Genomic DNA, 23313 nt, shown 5'->3' on the forward strand with positions numbered 1-23313 from the left:
CCAGCATGTGTCTTGCTCTAACAAGATAAAATGCACGTTCCAAGCCATGTTTATGAGGAAGAACAGCTGAAAACAAGGTGTAGCGTTTCCACCTGTGTTCTCCCGCCACCAGGGAGAAGGTTTGCTTTTCCGCCCCATTTCTATCAGATTTGGTCACGTCACTTTCTTGGCCAATGAAATGTGAGTAGAACTGACACAGGTCACATCGATTAACATCTTTAAGAGCCGTTGCTTGGTTCTAGCCTGTGTCCTTTTCCTTCTGTCCTACAAAGAGGCTGTTCCTTCTGTTGGGGTCCCAGAATGAGGAGAAAGTGGAGAAGATAGCCCAGAAAGGAAAAGTAATGCGAGTAACAAATGCCCTTCGTTGTAGCCATAGAGATTTGGTATAACTTGGTTTACATCAACAATACAGAAATTAGTACATAGAAATGAAAAGCTACCATAACAAAAATTCTAAAAGATGATGTATGGATTGCAGGGTCAGGAAAATAAGAAAATTGTTATTGGAGGCTGGAAAGATAACAACGCATGTTATGCAGTAGCAAACATTTGGTAAAGTTGTTGCCTGTGATGACTCAGGGCAGATACACACTGAATGGGTAAAAAGTTTGGGACAGGGCTTCCCTGGTGGTGCAGTGGTTGAGAGTCCGCCTGCCGATGCAGGGGACGCGGGTTCATGCCCTGGTCTGGGAGGATCCCACGTGCCGCGGAGCGGCTGGGCCCGTGAGCCATGGCCGCTGAGCCTGCGCGTCCGGAGCCTGTGCTCTGCAATGGGACAGGCCGCAGCGGTGACAGGCCCACGTACCACACACAAAAAAAATAATAAATAAGTTTGGGACACAGCAGGCTCTGGTTGCAATTGGTTGCTCATCTACAAGAAAGAGATGAGCTCAGAGTGAACTAAATCAGACAGAGAAAGACAAATACTGTATGATCTCACTTACATGTGTAATCCACAAACCAACGAACCATCCCGTATTCACGGATCCAGAGAACAGATGGGTAGTTTCCAGAGGCAGGGGGGTGGGGAGTGGGTGAAATGGGTGAAGGGGGTCAAAAGGCACAAACTTCCAGTTATAAAATAAGTCCTGCAGATGTAATATCCAGCATGGTGACTATAGTTAATAACATTGTATTGTGTATTTGAAAGTTGCTATGAGAATAGATCTTACAAGTTCTCCTCACACACAAAAAATGTGTAACTATGTGCGGTGATGGATGTTAACTAGACCTCTTGTGGTGAGCATTTCACAGTATACACAAATTTCAAATCTTTATCTTATACATAGGAAACTGATATAATGTTATATGTTAATTATACTCAATTTGAAAAAAAGGTGATGAACTCAGGAAAGAATTGATTGTTTTGCAAGCCAGAACAGAGACAACCCCAAAATTTCTGGTCTTGCAGCATTGAAAGAAGCAATTGTTTCTCATCTCCTACTAGGAAGAGATAAAATTGAGAAATGCTATAAATAACAATCCAAACCTATTAAAACAAATCAAAACGTCCCTTCTTAAAATCTCTGAATATGTTAGGCGGCTCTCCCAGAAAGCTGGTCATTAAGTTTAGAGAGAGGTATGTCTCAAAAATAATTGTGGATATTAGCAGAAACCAACTGGAGTTAAATAGCTTTTTAAAAATGACTAACTTTTTGAGAGAGCCAAGAGCAAACAGCCTGGGACTAAAAGACTATCACTGTTCAAAACTTAAAATCATCTTTGGGCTCTCAACCTTCTATGGGCACAAGCCACTTTGAGGATATAAGTTACAGAGGCCCCAAGAAGGGTATATTTTCCAATACCCCTGATAGGGATAGAGTAGGATAATTAAATAGTCAGTTTAGAAATCTCACTAGGGGATTAAGACAGAAAAGGAATTTTAAGGGAGTTTGGGAGACTGTTGTAAGCGAATAACCACTCAAGAAAAGAATCCAGTAACCTAGCAACAAGCTACTCTACCTTGAAAGACCAGGAGCATCCAAGTGCCAGACACACTCAAGCCACAAACCCTGATATTTAAAACACAAGACAATAGATACGGGATGTGAATCCTGTTACATGAACTCAGAGAGTTAAGAGTCCTTGAAGAGCAGCATTTCTGCATGTGGCCAGCACAGAAATATAGGTGAAAGGGGAAAGAAACTAGGTGAAAGGGGACATTATACCAAAACCTGAGATAAATTACCATATTTTAGTAATATATATATGATCTAAATAGCACCATGACATCTGCCCAAGAATGAGGAAGAGGTGGTCTTCTCTCCTCCCCACTTTTTATTTGATTATAAAAATGTAGCCCTCTTTGTTCTCAGGGCTGTGTTCCCTTGCCAGCCCACTTGTATCTCCCACAAGCGTCCTATGCTAATAAACTCACTCTTGGCCTGCCGCTTTGCCTCACACTGAGTTCTTTCTGTGATGAGGCAAAAGAACCTGAGCTCCAGTAAGTCCTGACACCAGGTGAGTGGTTTTAATCAAAAGACAGCCATCATCAAAAAATCTACAAATAATAAATGCTGGAGAGGGTGTGGAGAAAAGGGAACCCTCTTGCACTGTTGGTGAGAATGTAAATTGATACAGTCACTATGGAGAACAGTAGGGAGGTTCCTTAAAAAACTAAAAATAGAACTACCATATGACCCAGCAATCCCACTACTGGGCATATACCCAGAGAAAACCATAATGCAAAAAGAGTCATGTACCCCAATGTTCATTGCAGCTCTATTTACAATAGCCAGGACATGGAAGCAACCTAAGTGTCCATTGGCAGATGAATGGATAAAGAAGATGTGGCACATGTATACAATGGAATATTACCCAGCCATAAAAAGAAACGAAATTGAGTTATTTGTAGTGAGGTGGATGGACCTAGAGTCTGTCATACAGAGTGAAGTAAGTCATTAAGAGAAAAGCAAATACTGTATGCTAACACATGTATATGATCTAAAAAAAAAAAAAAGGTCATGAAGAACCTAGGGGCAAGACGGGAATAAAGACGCAGACCTACTAGAGAATACACTTAAGGACACGGGGTGGGGAAGGGTAAGCTGGGACAAAGTGAGAGAGTGGTAGTGTATACATGGAAATATATACACTACCAAATGTAAAATAGATGGCTAGTGGGAAGCAGCCGCATAGCACAGGGAGATCAGCTCGGTGCTTTGTGACCACCTAGAGGGGTGGGATAGGGAGGGTGGGAGGGAGGGAGACGCAAGAGGGAAGAGATATGGGAACATATGTATATCTGATTCACTTTGTTATAAAGCAGAAACTAACACACCAATGTAAAGCAATTATACTCCAATAAAGATGTAAAAAAAATTAATTAATTAAATAAATTTTAAAAAGAAAAAAAAAGAGAGAAGGAAAAATGGAGATTCCAGAAATCTATAGTTTTCCTTTTATTTGGTTCTCTGGGTCATGTTTTAATGTGAGGGTATTAATACTTAAGCAAAATCAGTTGAGTAGAATTCCATGTTTTCTGCATTGTCAGAATAGAGCTGTCTTTTACAAGTTTGAAAGAAATCACTATAAAACAATATGGACACAATGCCAACAAGTATTTCTTCCATGGTGATCAATCCATTGAGCTTGTAAATTTTTCTTGAGTCAATTTTGATTTTTTTTTTTTTTTTGCGGTACGCGGGCCTCTCACTGCTGTGGCCTCTCCTGTTGCGGAGCACAGGCTCCGGGCACGCAGGCTCAGCGGCCACAGCTCACGGGCCTAGCCGCTCCGCGGCATGCGGGATCTTCCCGGACCGGGGCACGAACCCATATCCCCTGCATCAGCAGGTGGACTCTCAACCGCTGTGCCACTAGAGAAACCCTGAGTCAATTTTGAAATCACGTCCTTTTTCAGAAAACCAGCCAAAAGATTTTCATCACTGTTAGCATGTAACTATGCACAACAGTTCCACAATTTTAAATTTCTCTCAATGCTTCTTCTATCCCATTTGGTATTTTTAACCTTATTTGTTTTTCTTTCCTCCAGGTTTGATTTTTGTTGTTTTATTCTGTTTTTAGTGAATCTTGGTTAAAGATCCACTTTAGCCTGTACAGCTGCTATTTTTAGGAACCTAAGGAGTCTTCCCTTATGGTAAAATCTCTGTAGAGTCAATTACACAAATACAGTTATCCTTATTAATTATATTATGTAGTCTTATAATTATCATCTGTATCTTGTATAACCTTAGTTTCTGGGGATGACTTGATGTGTCAAAGACCATGAGTAACACACTGCAGTCTGTGGAAAATAACTGCATCTCCACAAATTGTTCTTTTAGTCCTAATATTTTCTAAACGAGGCTATCCTTTACAGCAGAAAGATGGATTTCCTCATTCAACAAATGGTTATGGAGGCTGACTCCACACCAGACACTGTGATGGAGACACAAAGGTGAGCGAGATGTTGATTGCTTTCAAAAGACAAGCAAATGAGTGATTTTAATTCAGTGGGATAACTCGCTGTGAAGGGCCACCCAGGATGGCTTGGAAACCCCTGGGGAATATAAAAGCTCACAGGTCCATCAAACGGCCACGTGTTGAGTTTGGAGCAGGAGAAGGTGGTCAGGATGAGATGAGAGCTGTGGGCAGGGTGCGAGTCAATAAGGGCCATGGAGAGGAGCTTGGTGGTGGTGGTTGTTTTTATTGGAGTAGAGTTGCTTTACAATGTTGCGTTAGTTTCAGATGTACAGCAAAGTGATTCAGTTATATATATCTATATATTCTTTTTCAGGTTCTTTTTCATTATAGGTTATTACAAGATATTGAATATAGTTCCCTGCGCTATGCAGTAGGTCCTTGTTGTTTATTTTATATTTAGTAGTGTGCCTCTGTGAATCCCAGACTCCTAATATATCCCTCCCCCTCCTCTTTCCCCTTTGGTAACCATAAGTTTGTTTTCTCCGTCTGTGAGTCTGTTTCTGTTTTGTAAATAAGTTCATGTGTGTCATTTTTTTTTAAGATTCCACATATACGTGATATACTTGTCTTTGTCTGACTTGCTTCACTTGCTAGGATAATCTCAAGGTCCATCCACAGCCTGGTTGTTTTTTGCTTGTTTGCTTTTACTTTTTCATTGTGGTGGAATATACATAACACACATTTACCATTTTATCCATTTTTAAGGGTCCAGTTCAGTGGCATTAAGTACATTTACATTGTTGTGCAACCATCACCACCGGCAGTCTCCGGGGCTTTTTTTATTTTCCCCAGCTGAAACTCCTTACCCATTAAACACTATCTCCGCATCCCCCCCACCCCCGCCCCGCCCCCAGGCTCTGGCAGTCACCATTCTACTTTCTGTAAATAGCCAAACGTGCATTTGACTGCTCTAGGTCCCTCGTGGAAGTGGAACTGTACAGTATTTGTCCTTTTGCGACAGGTTAATTTTGCTTGGGTCATGTCTGCAAGGATCATCAATGTCGTAGTGTTTATTCCCCTTTGAGGCTGAACAATACTCCATCGTATGTATACTTTGTTTCTCTATTTATCCATCCCTGAATACTGGTATTGCTTCTGCCTTGTGGCTGTTACTGCTATGAATGTTAAGTGTCCAAGCCTCTGCTCGTGTCCCTGTTTTCAGCTTTTTGGGGTATATACCTAGAATGGGAATTGCCAAATCAATGGTAATTCTATGCTTAATTTTTTGAGGACTGGAGCTTAGTTTTACCTTTGGGGTAGGATGGGGTGCCACGAAAGGATTTTCAACAGAGAACTTACTTCATCATGATTGAGCCTGAGAAAAATTACCCTTTGCCGGCACAAGCTGCAAGATGACCGGAGGGAAGGCTATTGAAATAACAGGTTTAGAAACTATGTTGGTGTTGAAGTAGCCTGCCAGGCCCAAGATGAAGACAATTCTGCCCCGGGGTGTCACGCCAGCAAACCAAAACCTAGATAACTTTTATGTCCCTGTAAACACTCCTCTTGACCAGAAACACCGTATGTCCAGTCGGCCAACTCCCAAATGCCAATCCAACTCCGGGCTTTCTCACGCCAAACAAGGGTGACCTTGTGACCCCAGCCAATCAAATATTTTCTGTTTTTTCTCTTCTTTTTTCTTTATTCTTTATCCTATAAGAGCTTCCTGCCTTCTACCCCATTTTGCAGTTCTCGGAATGGAGCCTGTCCGCTTCGTGAAATGTTAAATAAAGTTTGCTGATATGGCCGAAACGGTCTTCTTTAATCATTTTTTAACTGTGGACTGTGGCGACAGAGAGCATTCAAGAGCCGTGTAAGAGAGTTTGACAAGATGACTCGTGTGTGGAGGGTGAAGCTCAGTGAACCAATCAGGATCACACCTGGGTTTTACGTTCAGCCGGATGGGAACAGAGGAAGAAAAGGCTTGGAGAGAAACGTGACGTGAAATTATGGATGTGTGCATTGGCGGTTCTGGAGGGACAGCCCAGGAGGCAGTAGGATGTACAAATATGGGCGAATGACCTGGAAGTCATTTGCATACAGATGATAATAAAAGTCATCAGAAAAGATGGTAACACCTGGGAAGAGTGTCCTGGGTACGAAAAAGCCCAGGAAAGGCGCTGGGAGGATATCAAGATAAACGGATGGGCAGCCTCCCTTACAGAATGCGTGAGGTATGTGTGATATTAGGAGTTATAGTAAGTATATATTTTGGTCTTCCGTCCATTGTTCCTGGCTCACATCTCCCCAAACCCTTGGAATTTCTTGTGATAAAAGCCGTAGAGCATCTTTGTCATATTTGGTTTCCTGTCCTCAGTTCCTGAAATCACATCAGAGCCATAAATGGGCGTCTCATTATTCATAACAAGCCCCTTTCATCCACAACGGAGTTTATGTTAATGAGGTGACTTTTGGAAATCCTCTAAAGATGGAGGAGATGGTCACCGGAGGAATCAGTCATGAATAGAGGGTTGGAACTTTCAGTCTCATCCCCTGCTATCCAGGGAGGAGAGAGGGGCTGGAGGTTGAATCACTCACTCATGGCCAATAATTTAATCAACCATGGCTATGTCGTGAGGCCTCCATAAAAACCCAGAAGGAGGGGGTTTAGAGAGCTTCTAGGTGAGTGAACCAGAATGCATCCACATGCTGCCATGCCAGGCCCCCACCTCCATGAGGACAGATGCCTCTTTGTTTGGGATCTCACCCTATGTATCTAGCCATTGATTTGGATCCTTTAATAGCCTTGTAATAAACTGGTAATCTAGTAAGTAAACAGATTTCCTGAGTTCTGTGAGCTGCCCTAGCAAATGAATAGAACCCAAGGGGTGGGTTGTGGGAAACTCCGATTTACAGGCCAATCAGAAGCACAGGTGAGAAGCTGGACTTGTGATTGGCTTCTGAGGTGGTGGCGTCGGGGGCAGTCTTGTGAGCTCAAGTCCTTAACTTCTGAGATCTGATATAGTCTCTGGGTAGAGAGTGTCAAAATTGAGTTGAACTGTAGAACACCCAGCTGGTGATGGAGAATTGCTTGGTGGTGTGGGGAAAACACCCACACATTGGAAATGGGTACAGAATTGTACTGTGCGTTGCTATCAATATACACAATCTGTCATTAAAAAATATTTAAGTGCCTCCTATTGGAAAAAGCATCTGTTTATACATCAATACGGCTGTGCTTGCTTTCTTTGTGTGTGCATTTTCCATTAAACATCTCTCCTTTGGTTTTTAAACTTTCTGTGTTATATTATACACGTCTTTTTAAAAAGGTATGTCTCTTGGGCGGGATACATTAGGATTTGGGGATTCAAATATACACACTACTATATATAAAATCATAACCAACAAGGACCTACTGTATAGCACAGAGAACTATACTCAATATCTTGTAATAACCTATAGCGGAAAATAATCTAAAAAAGAATATATATATGATATACACACATTTCATATATATGTATATATATACATACATATATACACTCACACATAACTGAATCACTTTGCTGTACATCTGAAACTAACACAACACTGTAAATCAACTATATTTCAATAAAAGTTTTTTACAAACTTCAAAAAAGGTATGTCTCATAAAGGGAATGTACATTTCTTACAAAGAGAATAGAGTTGGATTTTTAAAAGATCTAACGTGAGATTCTTTGCCTTCCCATGGTGGAGTCTAGTTACATTTTCATATATTGTTATAGACATGTTTGGCTGTACTTCTGTTAGTTCACCTCCTGCTTTCTAGCCTTCAGACCTTCCTTAGGTTTTCCTTGCCTTTTGTCTTTTGAAAAAAGAAAACCCTACAGTTGTCCTAGTTTTGATTATAGTGGTGGATATCTTTCCATTTATCAACTGTATTACTTAAGCCAGAATTTCTTATATTATCAAATTCAAGAAATTAAACTGCATTTTCTCATCTTTCCTTACATATGATAAGAAGATTTATAAACCTTCATGTTCCTGTCTCTTACCTGACACTTTATAGTCTTCATAAGTTTAATTTGAGATTTATCATGACACGTTTTCTACTATTTGCAACTTGTTCTAAAACAGTATTTGGCTTCTGCGTTTAATTTTGTAACATTTATAACAGCTACTGCTATTTCACTGTATTTAATTGACTTCAATGCTCAGTTCCATTTTTCTATGACTCTCCCAACCCTGAGTACCTGACTTCCATCCAATTATCTGCTACAAAACTTAAAAAAATAGTTTGACAATGAAGCATTTGTGAACATTACATTTTCTGAGTTCTTCTAATCTGATAATACTTCCCCGTTCCCCACATCCCATGACAGACAACTTAGTTTGGTAGAAAATTCTAGAATCGCATAAAATTTCCCCGCCAAGCTCCATTGGAACTTCTCCAGTTCCAGTGTTGTTTATTGTGGGGGAGGAGCAAAGAGATTGGATGGTGGCCTAAGCTTTCACTTTGAAGATCATTTTTGTTTCTTCCTGGACACTAGTAGGAATATTTCATTAGCCGTGAAACTAAAAAAATGTTTTCCATGCTCTGCTAAACAACATGTTTTTGCATTAATCTTGGCTGGAATTTTGTGAGGTGGCTTTTTTAAAAAATTAATTAATTTATTTTTGGCTGTGTTGGGTCTTCGTTTCTGTGCGAGGGCTTTCTCTAGTTGTGGCAAGCGGGGGCCACCCTTCATCTCGGTGCGCGGGCCTCTCACTGTCGCGGCCTCTCTTGCTGTGAAGCACAGGCTCCGGACGCACAGGCTCAGTAGTTGTGGCTCAGGGGCCTAGTTGCTCCGCGGCATGTGGGATCTTCCCAGACCAGGGCTCGAACCCGTGTCCCCTGCATTAGCAGGCAGATTCTCAACCACTGCGCCACCAGGGAAGCCCTGTGAGGGGGCTTTTCATTTTTACACCAATGTCATTTTCTGCCTCCTGTTTCCTGACAATCACTTTGGTCCTTGTCTTTCTCCTGTTCTATCTAATACGTTCCTTTCTCCAGAACACGAATGCTTCTTAGATTTCTATTCTTTGTTTCCAAAGTCTTCATTTTTTTCTCTAATAATTTTCATCACTTTGTTTTGTATTTCACATTACTCATTTTTTTTTTTTGCACTGTTAATTCTGTTCCTACTGTCTCTGGAGAAGATTTTAATTCTGCGGTGTAATTTTGTTTCCTTCCATAATCTTATTATTTTATATTATTTATTGTCTTATGTATTTTATGATTTTTTTTTTCCTTTTGTGCCCCAGCTGCTTATGGCTGCTGCTTAAAAAAACCAAGGATCTAAACATCTCTTGCATCACTTTTAAAGATTAAAATATTAAAGAACGTGAGACAGGCCTCTCCTACAATTCTCCCATGATTAGCTCCTCCTCTGCATTCTTTTTCTTAGGCTTGTTAAATTGTAATTAATCCAATGTTATAGTTGTTATTGTTTCTGTTTCCAAATACGTAAATGAGAAACACGCGACCCAAATGCGCGACTTGCCGAAGGAGAGAGTGGCTAGGATGTTCTTGGGTCCTATTGCCCAGTGGTTGTGGGGATTTTCGCTGAGCATTGGGCACTGTGCGTGTCCACGAGCCGCTTTGTGGATACAGATTACCTCTTGCTCAGGAAGCCTGGTTCTCTTAAAGTGGGAAGATGGCTGTTCATCCTCGATTCATCTAGCCCAGTGATTCTAAAGTGTGTTCCCTGGACCAGCGGCACCAGTATCACCCAGAAACTAGCTGGAAATGCAGAATTCCAGCCCCATCCCAGACCTGATAAATCACAGGCTTTGGGGGTGGGTCCTGGGAACCCGTATTTAACAAGCCCTCCAGAGGATTCTGATGTGAGGTTTGAACTAAGGCATATAAAGTTCTAGTCCAGAAAGAAGATCCTTCTCCCAGCACATGGCTGCCCACCATGGTGGCAAAACATCCCGGCCTTCCTGCTGTGCTTTCCAGGAATTATAGTCTCTAAGTAGGTACATAGGACCCTTCTGTGATGGCTCATAGAAGTCAGGCAGCTCTGTGGCGCCGACAGAAAAGCAAGATCATTTTCTCAAGATCCCGTCTTCTGGGGAATTGATGTAAACGATGGGGGTGTCAAAGGATTCCCCTGGCCTTTCGGGGGTCCTCTCTCCTAGTTGGACTCAGAGGGAGGAGCATGCAGGATTGGCGGCAAGCTGGACCCGCTAGACCCCCCTCCCTCTGCCAGCTCAGGGGGTTCAAACAGGGGCAGCACTGGAGCCTCAGGCCCCCAGATCTCTTTACCACTGCTCTTCCACTGGGAGTTACTTTTCTCTGTTGATCGGGCTCTGCTGGCAGCTGATGAGGCCTCCGAGGGCATGCACTGCACCTCACACAGTGTTTACACCCAGCCCCTTTACAGAGCCTGGTCCCTGCTGAATGCAGGACACACATTTGCTGAATGAATAAATGTGATTTCTCCATTTGTTCCAAAGCAAAGACTTTCCCATGCCTTCTCTCCCCACTCAGTGTTCCCCCACCAAATCCATGAGAAGGCCAGGAAGAGCTCCCAGGGCAATGAAACTTCCCATGATCAGATTCCCTATCTTTTCAATGTGAACGAGCAGGGAAATTGAATGCATTTCCCTTCTGCGGGAGGAACCTCAGGGGTGCCTGTGTCTCCAGGCAAGTCCTGAATCCTTGATGGGATGAAAGGCCCGGCCGCTGTTAGGACGGAGCTCTCTGCTATCTCCCGGGTGCTCTGCTCTCTGAGGCCTTGGCCCCCAGGCCCCGCCCCTGCCTCCTGCCGAGACCTGCCCAGCTGGAGGCCGCATCTTCCCTGACCAGCTTTTAGGTGAATCCAAACATTTCAACTTTCACAGAAGGGATTAGTATGTGGGTATCTTTGGGGCCATTATTTGAAGTGACTTTGATGACACAGTGGCTTCCTCTTCTGAGAGAAGGATGAGCTGAATAAGCAGTGGGACAAGCCCATGTTTATTCTTTTCTCTGCCCATCATCAAAAGGCATGATGCCACAGAGAAAGAGGGCTGCAGGGAAGCTCAGTGGGTCAGAGCTTCCCAGCCAGGGGGTGGAATTGGTTACAGTTTGCCACGGTGGTGACCCCTATACTCTGGGGCATTTGGACAGGATCTCGGGCAGAGTCCCATCCACGTGGCTCATCCATTTATCTGGGTGCAGCATAAAAATATAGCCGTCTTCTAAGTGCCCTGAGCATCAATGCGGCAAGGTCACGCAAGGTCACGCAAGGTCATTAGAGCTACAGAACTTCCTGCCTGCGCCTTCCGTTTCATGGTTGGCTCCCCACCACGGGCAACACAGCTTCCCCTGTCTAAGAAGGAGACCCTCCCAAAGGGTGTGTCTTGCCATCAGCCTGCCAATGGTGCCCAGTTGTGAAGTGCGGACAACACCAGTGTAACCAGAGAGACTCCTGCAGTCATTCCTGGCTCCAAGATTTTCCCCACACGAAGAATTAAACAGTGAGATTGAAATGCAAGGTGTTGGGAGTCCCCCTCCTCGCCATGAGCAAAGAGGCAGACACACCTGGAGCCTTGGACACGATGCAAAGGTTGGGCAAAGAAATGGGGGGCTGGTAAAGGCACTGAAAAAACAACAGTCGGTGCCAGGCTGGGATGGCTCCGTCTGGACTCGCACAGGTGTCCCTGCCCTTGGGACGGGGGACATGACGACACAGAGGGAGGGAAGCGCCGTGCTCTTCAGTCTCCCAAGGAGTCAGTTCAAGTCAGCGACTGGGTCGTAACACGTGGTTCAGCCTCTGCAAATGCCCCCTGGAGTGCAGTGGCGACTCAGAAGAAAGATGAAAACCCACAATCACGCCCAAACTGAGATTGAGCACCTATTTACTGCCACAGTCTGGAAGGAATTTTCCACCCCCTGCAAGCCCTATGAGGCAGACATGTGACTCAGAGTCTCTGGCTGACACGGACAAGCTTTGCCCTCTGGAAAAGAGTCTCCACTCTGAATGACGTCAGGAGGGGGCTAACACTCTCGGCAGGTCCTCCTCCCCAGTCTCTGCTCCTGAAGCAGCTCAGACCCCAGCCCTTCTGGGCAGTGATTCTCCTTCTCTTCCTTTTCAAGGGTGCTCGACCACAGGGCAGGTTGGAGGGGACGCTGAAGTGGCCCATTTCCCCCCCACTGCTGGCCAGTACCCGATAGACAAGGTGGGCTTTGTCTGCTCCCACCTCTGCTCTCATTTCCGTGCGTTTCTGCTCAGCCCACAGGAGGTCGCAGTAGTACTTCCAGCTCCATATTTCTTATAGGGCGTGGCTCTGAACCCGAGACAACCACATCAGTGATGCTCAGTTGAAGAACTGGCCTCCAAGACCTGGAGGAAACTGCACATACTGATACATTTTAGCCAGAGTCCAGGGTCACATGGACTCTGCGTGGCTGTTGCCTCATCACAGAGCCCCGGCTCAACGGAAGAAGTGTTTGACTACAGTGTGGGTGAGGAGGGGCTGCATTTCAATTGGCAGTGCCTTTCTAGAGGAAGATCTGTAATATAGAGAACTTGCCTGGGAGCTGTACCCACTGATGGGTCCTCCGGCTGCAGACCTGAGAAAGGACATCCCCCAGGAATGGACTATTTGGATACCAAGTGCTTAGCATCCAGCTGGCCTGTCTGGTAGCAGGTAGGAGGAAAGGCTACATGCACGGCAAGCTTCTTCTGTGCCAGGTACATCACAGACGTGACCTCACTTAAGCCTCACAGGGGTTAACGCACTGAGGAGGTGGAGCCTACGTTATGCCCATTTTACAGATAAAGATGTCAGAGTTCAGAGAGGTTGAATAATGTAGCAGAAGACAAGGAGATATATGATTTTAGATTCGGTATGAACTGTCTGTGTGCACAAGTGTGAACCTGTGGGAGCTCCAGAGTTATTTCTACTGCCCTAGAAGTGGGTTTCGTAGTAGGTTGAATAATGGCCCCAAAGATACCCACATACTAATCCCAGGAATTTATAAACCTGTTCCTTTACATGATAAAAGGGACTTTGCAGATGTGAATAAGTGAAGGGCCTTGAGATGCAGGATTGGGGGGGTGGGGTGGAGATTACCCTGGATTATCTGGGTGGGCGCTAAATGTAATCACCAGGGTCCTTCTGAGAGGGAGGCGGAGGGAGATTTGGCTAAAGAGGAGAGGCAACATAACGAAGGAAGCAGAGACTGGAGTGATGCTCTTGAAGATGGAGGAAGGGGCCATGAGCCACGGAATGCAGGCGGTCATCAGAAGCTGGAAATGATGGGGAAACAGAGTCTCCCCTCAGAGGCTCCAGAAAGAACACAGCCGTGCCGACACCTTGATTTCAGCCCAGTGAAACTGATTTCCGACTTCTGATCTCCAGGACTCTAGGAGAATAAATCTATATTGTTTTAAATCACAAAGCGTGTGGTCATTTGTTACAGCAACAAGAATCTAATACAGGTTTACGTTTGGTTTTTGTTTATAAAGTAAAGGCATTTTTGCCAAGAGCTCACTTAGGTCTGGGAAGAAGTCATCTCATTTTCGCGAGTTTGGACACAGGGTACGTCGTGCTTTGTTGGGCCAGGGTGTCACAGCTACTGGACCGCGCAGTCTGGGGGCACAGTGTAAACTGTGAACACTTTCTCAAAGAGCTGGTTCCCATGAGATACGAGCAGAGGGTCCCGACAGGGAGCCCACTCTAGCCAACCCCTGGGAGATGTTTGCAGAGTCTGTGGTGTCTCAGGATGATGCAATGGAAAGATGGGAAACACGCAGGAGAGCATAGGAATAGTATTCATGTCCTCACAGCAACTCTTGAGACTAAAAAACATACGAAATTCCCCTTTGCACATCCAAAAGGAGGTGCTGACGGGCCCACGTGGTTCATTTTATTAATGTGAGAGAGGGTTAAGGCAAGTATGCAGATCTGACTGAAGGGGAAGGCATAATGAAGAAACCTCTGTGTGTGTGTGTGTGTGTCTGTGTGTGTCGTGCACGCATGCATGTGTCCTTAGTAGGAATAAATTGAGAAAAGGTCCATAACCTTGGTTTCTGTGTAGGCAATGTCGTGTACAGGCTGTGTGACCCAGTGAAAGCTACTAAACTTCTCTGTTCCTCAGTTTTCCCTATGAAAAATAGAGGTAATGTTATTTATGTCATAGGGCTGCAATGTGGATAAAGGTCTTCTTATTCTAAAAGGCACAGTTCCTTTCTCTTCATACATTTTCATTCTCCAACCCTTTGTTTTGCTGTGGCTCATACGTGAAAAGTTAAGTGGAACCCGAGTCACCGGGTTAGTTATCACAGACGTAAGACTCAACTGAGGCCCAGATGCCACGTCCAGAGTTGTTTCCTCACACCTTGGTTGGCAACAGCGGCAGTTTCAGAAAATGAGCCTAATCAGCTGAGTTATCTGCACCATCATGAAACTAAATGCAGAAACGGGTTCAGAACACATGGCCGAGGGGGTTGATGGAAATGTCTTATGTGCAAGGACTCACAATCTAAAACAGGTTCTGCCACTAACTATCTAAGTGTCCTTAGTCAGGTCACTTAATAGCTTGGATTCTGTTTCCTCAACCATTGAATAGGTAATATTAATAATGAAAAGAATAATAAGACTAGTAATAATGAGAGAATAACAATAATAATGGCAAGAAGAATACCTGCCTTATCCACCTCAGAGAGATTTTGTGAGTATCAAATCAAATAAGAAATGTTAAAGCTTTTTAGTGAAAAATGCAAGGTAATAGGAGTAGAAGGCATAATTTTGATAGCTGTTAATGGTGGGATATCCAAGCTCATCTCTGTCTTTAGGTTCACAGTATCCACGTCTGCTCCAGGCTGGAGGTTGAAGTTGGCCAACACATAATTCTGTCTGAGAAGGGACTTCAGTTCCTCATGGCCAGAGCACACCCGCTTTTCTTTCTCATTTAAAGAATGTCATTTAGGCTTTTAGGATTCTCCTGACAGCCTCCATCTGGCTTTCAGCAAAGCAATAGGATGAGACATCACTGCATCACTTGTCTCACTCAGGAACATTCCTTTTACTACACCCATGACTCTAGACAAGTCATTCTTGGTGAATATCTTCAGAGAGAGGAAAGCCATTTCTGATGGGATGGGGGTAGGAGGGAGAGCCAAACAGCAACAAATGCATTGAGGAAAACCCCCAGGCATGAGGAGAAACACTCGGCAAATGGAAATACCCAACAAAAGGGGCCTTGAATACATTGCAGCGTTAAAGCAAGAAGAGGAATTGAATAAGATCTAGTGACAACTAAGAGACATAAAGAATGGAAAATATGGGATGTAAAGTGGATGAAGAAAAGAACAGGTGACCAAACAGAGGCTAAAGAATCAGAAGGCCCGAATCAAATGGGTCTAGGCTAAATGGAGAGTAGGAAGCAAAAGGCGTATGTAGAAGTGAGAGAAAAGAAGGGCAGTGTAAGGCTGTGTGTCCCTTCCATGTTACAGACATATTAGCATCGATTGTTAAAAATTAAGAGAACTAAGACACTTTGTTCTGAGATTGAGATGTGTAACCTAGATGGTGTTTTTCTTAGAACCCATAATTAGTTAGAATATACTTGACCCAATTTTGTTTCCCAGAGGAAACCCCACACAGTTCAGAGACCTCCTTTTTCCTCTAGGAAACAACCAGACAGGAGTCCAAGGTTTGGCCCATGGTCCTCTGTTCATCACCCAGATCACAAAGGCAGACTGCGTTAAGCCGTTTGCCTCCTTGTTTTAGTAATTGGAATACAAATATGGTGTGTGGGAATGTAGGGTGGCACTCTGTTTTATTAACCAGACCACAAGCATAACACTTGGTGAAGCCCCTGGCCTTCTGTTCTAGGAACGGATCACAAATGCAACGATGTGGTCAAGCTGTACGGTCACGTGCTCAGTAACCAGATTGCCAACGTGGCACTTGGGTAAGTCATGCTTCCTTCCGTTTGTTTCACCAGATCACAAATAAGGCACGTGCTTAGGAATTACAACTCTCTGTTTTCGTAACCAGATCACGAGCATGGCACGTGGGTAAGTGGTAGAACTTTCCAACTTAGGAAGCAGACTACAACCTCAGCCTGTGGTTAAGCTGTGGCCTCTCCCTTTTAATAAACAGATCACACAGGTGGCAGGTGGCATTGCCTCTCAGACACAAAGTGAGTGCACGGCTAAGCTGTACAGTGCCACATTTATTGGATTCAGTTATACATCCCAGCCTCATTTTTAAAAATTTTATTTGTTGCCTATGAAAATTTAATTAAAGAAAAACAAACATTTTATAGTAACGAGAAAACTGAGGCCATAAAGGCACTTAAAAAGGCAGATCAAGATGGTGCCCAGGAAGTTAGGGAGTCGAGGCTAAGGATTCTGGAAGAAACACACCAACTGCACCAGATTGGGTGATGTGAGGGCATCAGAGCAGCAATGGGATAGACCAAGGACGTTCCCTTTGAAGCTCTTTTGCAATTGTGGATCATCACATTGGAGAAGAGATGGATGTTATAATTTGAATTATTGCAAAGTAAATATTTACCCCTCCCCCCATTTCTACCGTTGACTGGAAAATATTCCTGTCCCATTGGTGTTTGACTTGGTCACATGACTTGCTTTGCCCAATGAGATGGTAGTGGGTGTGGCATGAGCAGAGGCAGTTGGGTATGCCCTCTCATACAATGACTTGTCAATGAGAAAACTTTCCCCAAGTTTCTGCTGCCTGGGCCCAGAATGAACACACATGGGGCAGACCTGAACTCAACTTGCACTAGAAGCAGAGCCTCCCAGCTGAGCCTCAGCTGCCTTGCAGACACACGAACATCTGTATCAGTGCTTCTTGCTAAGTCATTGTGTTTTGGGGTGACTCGTTGCACAGCATCATTGTGAAACATTAATTGACATGCTTGGAATTTCCAAGGGCAAGAGATGCCACATGACAGGAGCAGGAAGCAGCACAAAGGAGAAGGCCATGCACCTGGACGTGGCTCTGGAATGGAGGTCAAGCCCAACAGAGACAGAGATGGAAAGTTGACCTAGGTTCACTGGCTTTACCCTTCTGGAGAAGCAGCCTCACAGAGATGAACTTCCATTAATGGACTTGCTCATGCTCATGGCTCTCTCAAGAAATGCTGCTGCCTTGCTATTCACAATAGCCAAGACATGGAAACAACCAGGAGATGTGGCACATATATACAACGGAATACTATTCAGCCATAAAAAAAGAATGAAATAATCCTATTTGCAGCAACATGGATGGACCTAGAGATTATCATACTAAGTGAAGTAAGTCAGAAAGAGAAAGACAAATACCATATGATATCAGTTATATGTGGAATCTAAAATATGACACAAATGAACTTATCTATGAAACAGAAACTGACTCACAGACAGAGAACAAACTTGTGGTTGCCATGGGGGAGAGCGTGGGGGAGGGATGGGTTGGGAATTTGGGATTAGCACAAGCAAACTATGATGTAGGGAATGGATAAATAACAAGGTCCTACTGTATAGTACAGGGAACTATATTCAATATCCTGTGATAAACCATAATGGAAAAGAATATGAAAAAGAACGTATATATATATGTATAACTGAATCACTTTGCTGTACAGCAGAAAGTAACACAACAGTGTAAACCAACTATACTTCAGTAAAATAAAAAAAAGAAGTGTTGCTGTCTTACTGAGACTTGTACTATTTTATGGCAAATTCTCTTCCATTATTCATCTATCTTTATGCAAAGGATGGGTGTATGGGAGGAAATGAACACAGACAAAGTTTGCAACCTGTGAAAAAGACTCAAGACATAAAAACTGCAGGAGAACCAAGCACTTTGGAGACTGAGGAAAACATACTTTTGAAAAATATTTACAGGAAATAAAAGTAAACTTTACCTAGCAATTTCTTTGTGGTTCCCTATAGTATTCATATATACAAATACTCGTTGATTAGAAGAAAACTGATTAATATAGAAGAAGTAATACTTTAAGAATCTAACAATGCCATAGCAGAAAGGACAAGAGAACCAGTAAAGAGCAAGATTTACAGAAGAGAAAATGGACTCAGTGACTCAGATGGCAAAATAAATATCATTAGCTCTGACCTGCAGAAAGAAGGATTCAGGGATGAAAAACCTATAAGAAGAGATGATAAACATGAAGAACGTAAAGTAGAGATATGCAGACAATCATTATTTCTAAAGAGGAGCCAAGAGGAAGCAGAACAGAAGCAAGAACCCAAAAGACAGAATAAAAAAACCCCCAAAAAACCCACTTCCTAAAAATTTAGTTCTCTGGAACTTTAGGGCTTATTGTTAAGCAGTAATATTTAAAACCGTCAACACTTAGGTATATCTTGATGATGTGTTTGAAATGCAAGAATAAAGAAAAAATTCTGCAAACGTCTTGGCATAAAAAGTGGGTAACGGTAAGAGAACCATGTCCTGTGCAACTCCCAGCTCCAGGAGACGGTGGGGAGACGCCACTGAGATTTTAGAGGAAAGGGCTTTTACTTAAGAATTTGACACCTGGTGGGTTTATGCTTCATCTACAAAGACACCAGAACATAAATCAGCTATGCAAGAGCTGAGAAAGCACAAAATCCAACACCAACCTTCCTAAATAATTTATTCAAAATGCACATCAGCCCACTGAGAGATGAATCAAAATAAAGGAGTTCAAGAAGGTAGAACTCATGGTATAAAGGAAGCTTTTCCGAGAACTGAAACCATCCAAATCCAAAATTTAACAAAAGAAATGTGTAAACATGACGACAGAATCAAATGCAAATGAGGTGGCTACTTTTTTTTTAAGCTTTAAGTATATAGCTTTCTGTACTGCTTTTTTTCTTTTTTTTTTTGCGGTACGCGGGCCTCTCACTGTTGTGGCCTCTCCCGTTGCGGAGCACAGGCTCCAGACACGCAGGCTCAGCGGCCATGGCTCATGGGACCAGCCGCTCTGCGGCATGTGGGATCCTCCCGAACCGGGGCTCGAACCCGTGTCCCCTGCATCGGCAGGCGGACTCTCAACCACTGCGCCACCAGGGAAGCCCTGTACTGTATTTTATACAACAAATTGTTAAGCATATAGTTGCACCGTTTCATAAATTTTACCCTGACAAAACCCCATGGGAATCTCACTAAACCATTTGACTAATTTACATTCATATCTTAAATATCATAAGAACAGTATTACTAAATGGTTGCCAGTTACAAGTTTCTCTAAAACTTTCACACAGTAATTTTAAATATCACTTTTGTAAAGGACCCAGATTATTTTAAAAAATACTGAACTCTATTCTCCTAATATCAAATATGAAATCTGTTCTCAGAAAACAATCCAAAATATTAATGAAATATGAAATCACATGATCCATGCACCCTTATTTACAAATATGAAAAGAATTAGAACCTAACAAAATGTCCAAAGGTAAGGAAATGCTGAACTAAATGTTTTATCCATGCAAGAGAATATTCCACAGCCATTAAAATTCACTCTTATGACAGCAATCTGGTAAGTAAAATATTATGATATAATATTAACTAAGAAAAATCAAATTAAAATTAAAACCATGTAAAAATGATGTTTACTATGTAAATTATATAAATGATTAATGGGAATGACTTGGAAGGAATATAACATAATAGGTAAACTATAAACATTGCTGGCAGGATTTCTGATGACAAATTTTCTTTTCCTTAGTTTCCAAATTCTCTGAAAAGTATTTCCATTACTTTCATACTCTGAAAGGCTATAATGTTGAAAACAAGGTAGGCCACTACTTTCAGCATACTCAGTGGACAGTGGTGGTTAAGCACAGGGGCTCTGGAGCCAGAAGTTCCTGAGCTGGAGTCCTCATGTGATCTCAGCTTCTACAACAGTAAATTGTGATGATATAAACAAATGCACAGGGTATTTTAGGAATTAAATGAGATACTAACATGCTTAGAACTATGCCTGGGGCACAGTGAGCAGTCAATAAACATTAGGTTGGTTGTCATTTTCAATTCCAAAACTTTTTTTTTTTTTTTTAACACCTGTGATCTAGACCCTGGCGGTATCAAGATAAATTAGACATCCCCAGGGAACTCAGAGCCTATCTACTACCTGGATAAATATAAAAGCAAATACTTTTAAAACATGGTAAGTAATAGAGGTGTGTGGTAGGCATTAAGCAAGCATCTAGGAAAGGTACCTCACAGAGAATCAAGAAATTGGTAAGAGTTAAGCAGAGTTATTGGTATTGTTTTAAGTTTTTGTTGAGGTACAATTAACATACAAACTGCACATATATAAAGGATATATTTTGATAAGTTTTGGTATGTTTGCTCCTATGAAAACATTGCCACAATCAAGATAACACATCTGTCACCCCTCCCCTCTTTTGGTAATCCCTTTCTTCTGCCTCTCCCTGCCTCTCTTACCATCCACCATTACCACCCCCTCGCTTTACCACTAACAAGTTGTTCCTTAGCCATTTATCTGCTATCATTATACATTAATTTTCAACAATTCTGCATAGATAGACAAAAAAAGCACATACTATATGATTCTAACTTCTCTTGCTGAGTAAAATTATTTTGAGATTCATCTACTGCACATCAATACTTCATTCCTTTTTATTGCCAAATAGCACTCCATGTGTTGATATTATGGTTTGTTTAACCACTCACCTGTTAGAAACTTAGGTTATTTCTAGTTTTTGGATATCACAAATAAAGCTGTTTTGAACAAAGTTGTTGTGTACAAGTCTTTGTATTGGCATTTGCTTTCATTTCTCTTGGGAAAATACTTAGGAGCGGAATGGCTGGTACATAGAGTAGGTACATGTTTAACATTTTAGGAAACTGCTGAACTGTTTTCCAAAGAGTTTGTACCATTTTAAATATACGTTCAAATCATTTGTCCACTTTTTAACTGGATGCTTGTTTTCTTAATAAGGGTGAAATTAGCAAAAGAAAGAAATAGATCAGTAGAGCATAAGAACTTAGAAATACACTTACACATATATAATCAATAGTTTTTTTTTTTTTTTGCGGTATGTGGGCCTCTCACTGTTGTGGCCTCTCCTGCTGCAGAGCACAGGCTCCGGACACGCAGGCTCAGCAGCCATGGCTCACAGGCCCAGCCGCTGCGTGGCATGTGGGATCTTCCCGGACCGGGGCACGAACCCGTGTCCCTGCATCGGCAGGCGGACTCTCAACCACTGCGCCACCAGGGAAGCCCCTAATCAATAAATTTTTAACAAAGGTGCAAAGGCAATTAAGTGGAGAAAGGATAGTGTTTTCAACAAATTGTGTGGAACAGATATCTAATTTTGATCATACCGAGGTGGCTGCTTCTTAAAAGGGAAGACGTAATATGAAAAACCAATAATTTAACCGTAATCAATTGGATCTAAATAACATACTGCATAAGCAAAGATTAAAAAAAAAGTAGAAACAGGAAGAATAAGGAGGAGGAAAAGAAGTACTATATACTTTTTCATTTAAAAATGAAAGCTCTTAGTTCTTATTTAAGTTCTTATTTAAAAATGAAAGCTCAGAGTTCTTATTTAATTACACTGGTTACTAGATGAATATTAAATGATAGCTTTGGTAATGGGCATATTTGTCACGTTTCTGATTTTAACAAATATCTTTAGAGGCTGTATATAATTGTACTGTTTTTTCCAATTTTGTTCTATAGAAAATAGTTCCAGGAAATGAAGTGTTCTTCAACCATCCCCCACCCTCCAAAAAATTAGAAAAACTTTCATGGTCAATATGAATGACAAATGTGGCATACGATTTCCCCTACTGGAAATGAAAACTGTAATTAGTGTAAATGTTTCTGAGCTGTCTTGTAGTTAAAGAGATCAGTTTAACTTTCTTTAGTGTAGTGTTTGCCAATAATTAACCAGGGAAACCTTTTTGTGGGTAATAACTGTAGCTGACGTTGAGGTTGTCCACTAACATCCATCCTGTCCCAGGTGGGCATGTGACCCATTTTTTGACCAAAGACACATGCTATGATGCCTGCTGAGGGTCTCTGGGAAGTATTTTGTCCTTGTTGAGGGACTGAGAGCCACAGAAAGAGACGGCCCCTCTTTAAGCTCTGAGTACTGTCGTGTCTAAATGTGATGTCATCTTGTTACCAGTATGAAAATGACCTTGTTCTGGTACCACAGTTTGTCTATGTTCTCTAATGTTGGGGGCCTCATCTGGAAAGACTCAAAAGCTGGGGTGACTCGACAGTTGGGGTGGAATCATCTGATGACTCGTTCACTCACAAGTCTGGCGCCAGGGCTAAGAGGATTCCAGACTAGGATCACCAGTGATAGAGCCTACCCACGACCTCCTCATGTGGCTTGGCTTCCTCACATCATGGTGGCTGAAAGGTGGTTGGACCTCTTACATGGCAACTCAGGGCTCCAAGTGCACGTTCCAGTACACAAGGCAGCTGTTGGAGGCCTTTGTGGACCTAGCAACAGCAGGCATGGCTGTGTCACTTCCGTGGCATTCTACTGGTTAAAACAAGTCACAAGCCCACCCAGATTCAAAAGGCGGGAAGGTAGACCTCTCTATTTATGGCAGGTCTGCCAAGATCACATCACAGAAGAACATGGAGTACCATGGCCATATTTGGAGAATACAATCTGCACAGGTGTCAACATGAATAAGGAGGAAGAGAAGCAAAGCCAGTGACTCAACCAACCCTGAAGCTTGCTCAACTCTGGACTTCTGTTTTCTGTGATAATTCCTAACCTTTAAGCCAATCTGAATTGCTGTTTTTACTACTTGCAGAAAAAGCATTCTAACAGAAACAAACAGCTATTAATACCCCACAGAGCCAAGTGTGTGGAGCAAATTGTCCAGACAGTGCTTGTGTGCTGGTAAAGAATGCAGGCATTTGAGTAAGACAGACCTGGGATTTAATTGCTGGGTCTTCTTGGGCATTTGCTGAACCTCTCA

At 42.6% G+C, this 23313-nt stretch overlaps 1 protein-coding gene across 2 annotated transcripts in view; it reads right to left on the bottom strand.

Moving 5' to 3' along the window:
- CALN1 (calneuron 1) overlaps nt 1-23313 on the bottom strand; it is a 504452-nt gene that overhangs the window by 21264 nt on the left and 459875 nt on the right. The gene's annotated exons all lie outside the window — the stretch shown is intronic.

Source organism: Tursiops truncatus, chromosome 15 (genome assembly GCF_011762595.2).
Source record: "Tursiops truncatus isolate mTurTru1 chromosome 15, mTurTru1.mat.Y, whole genome shotgun sequence".
In the NCBI taxonomy this organism is placed as follows: Eukaryota; Metazoa; Chordata; class Mammalia; order Artiodactyla; family Delphinidae; genus Tursiops; species Tursiops truncatus.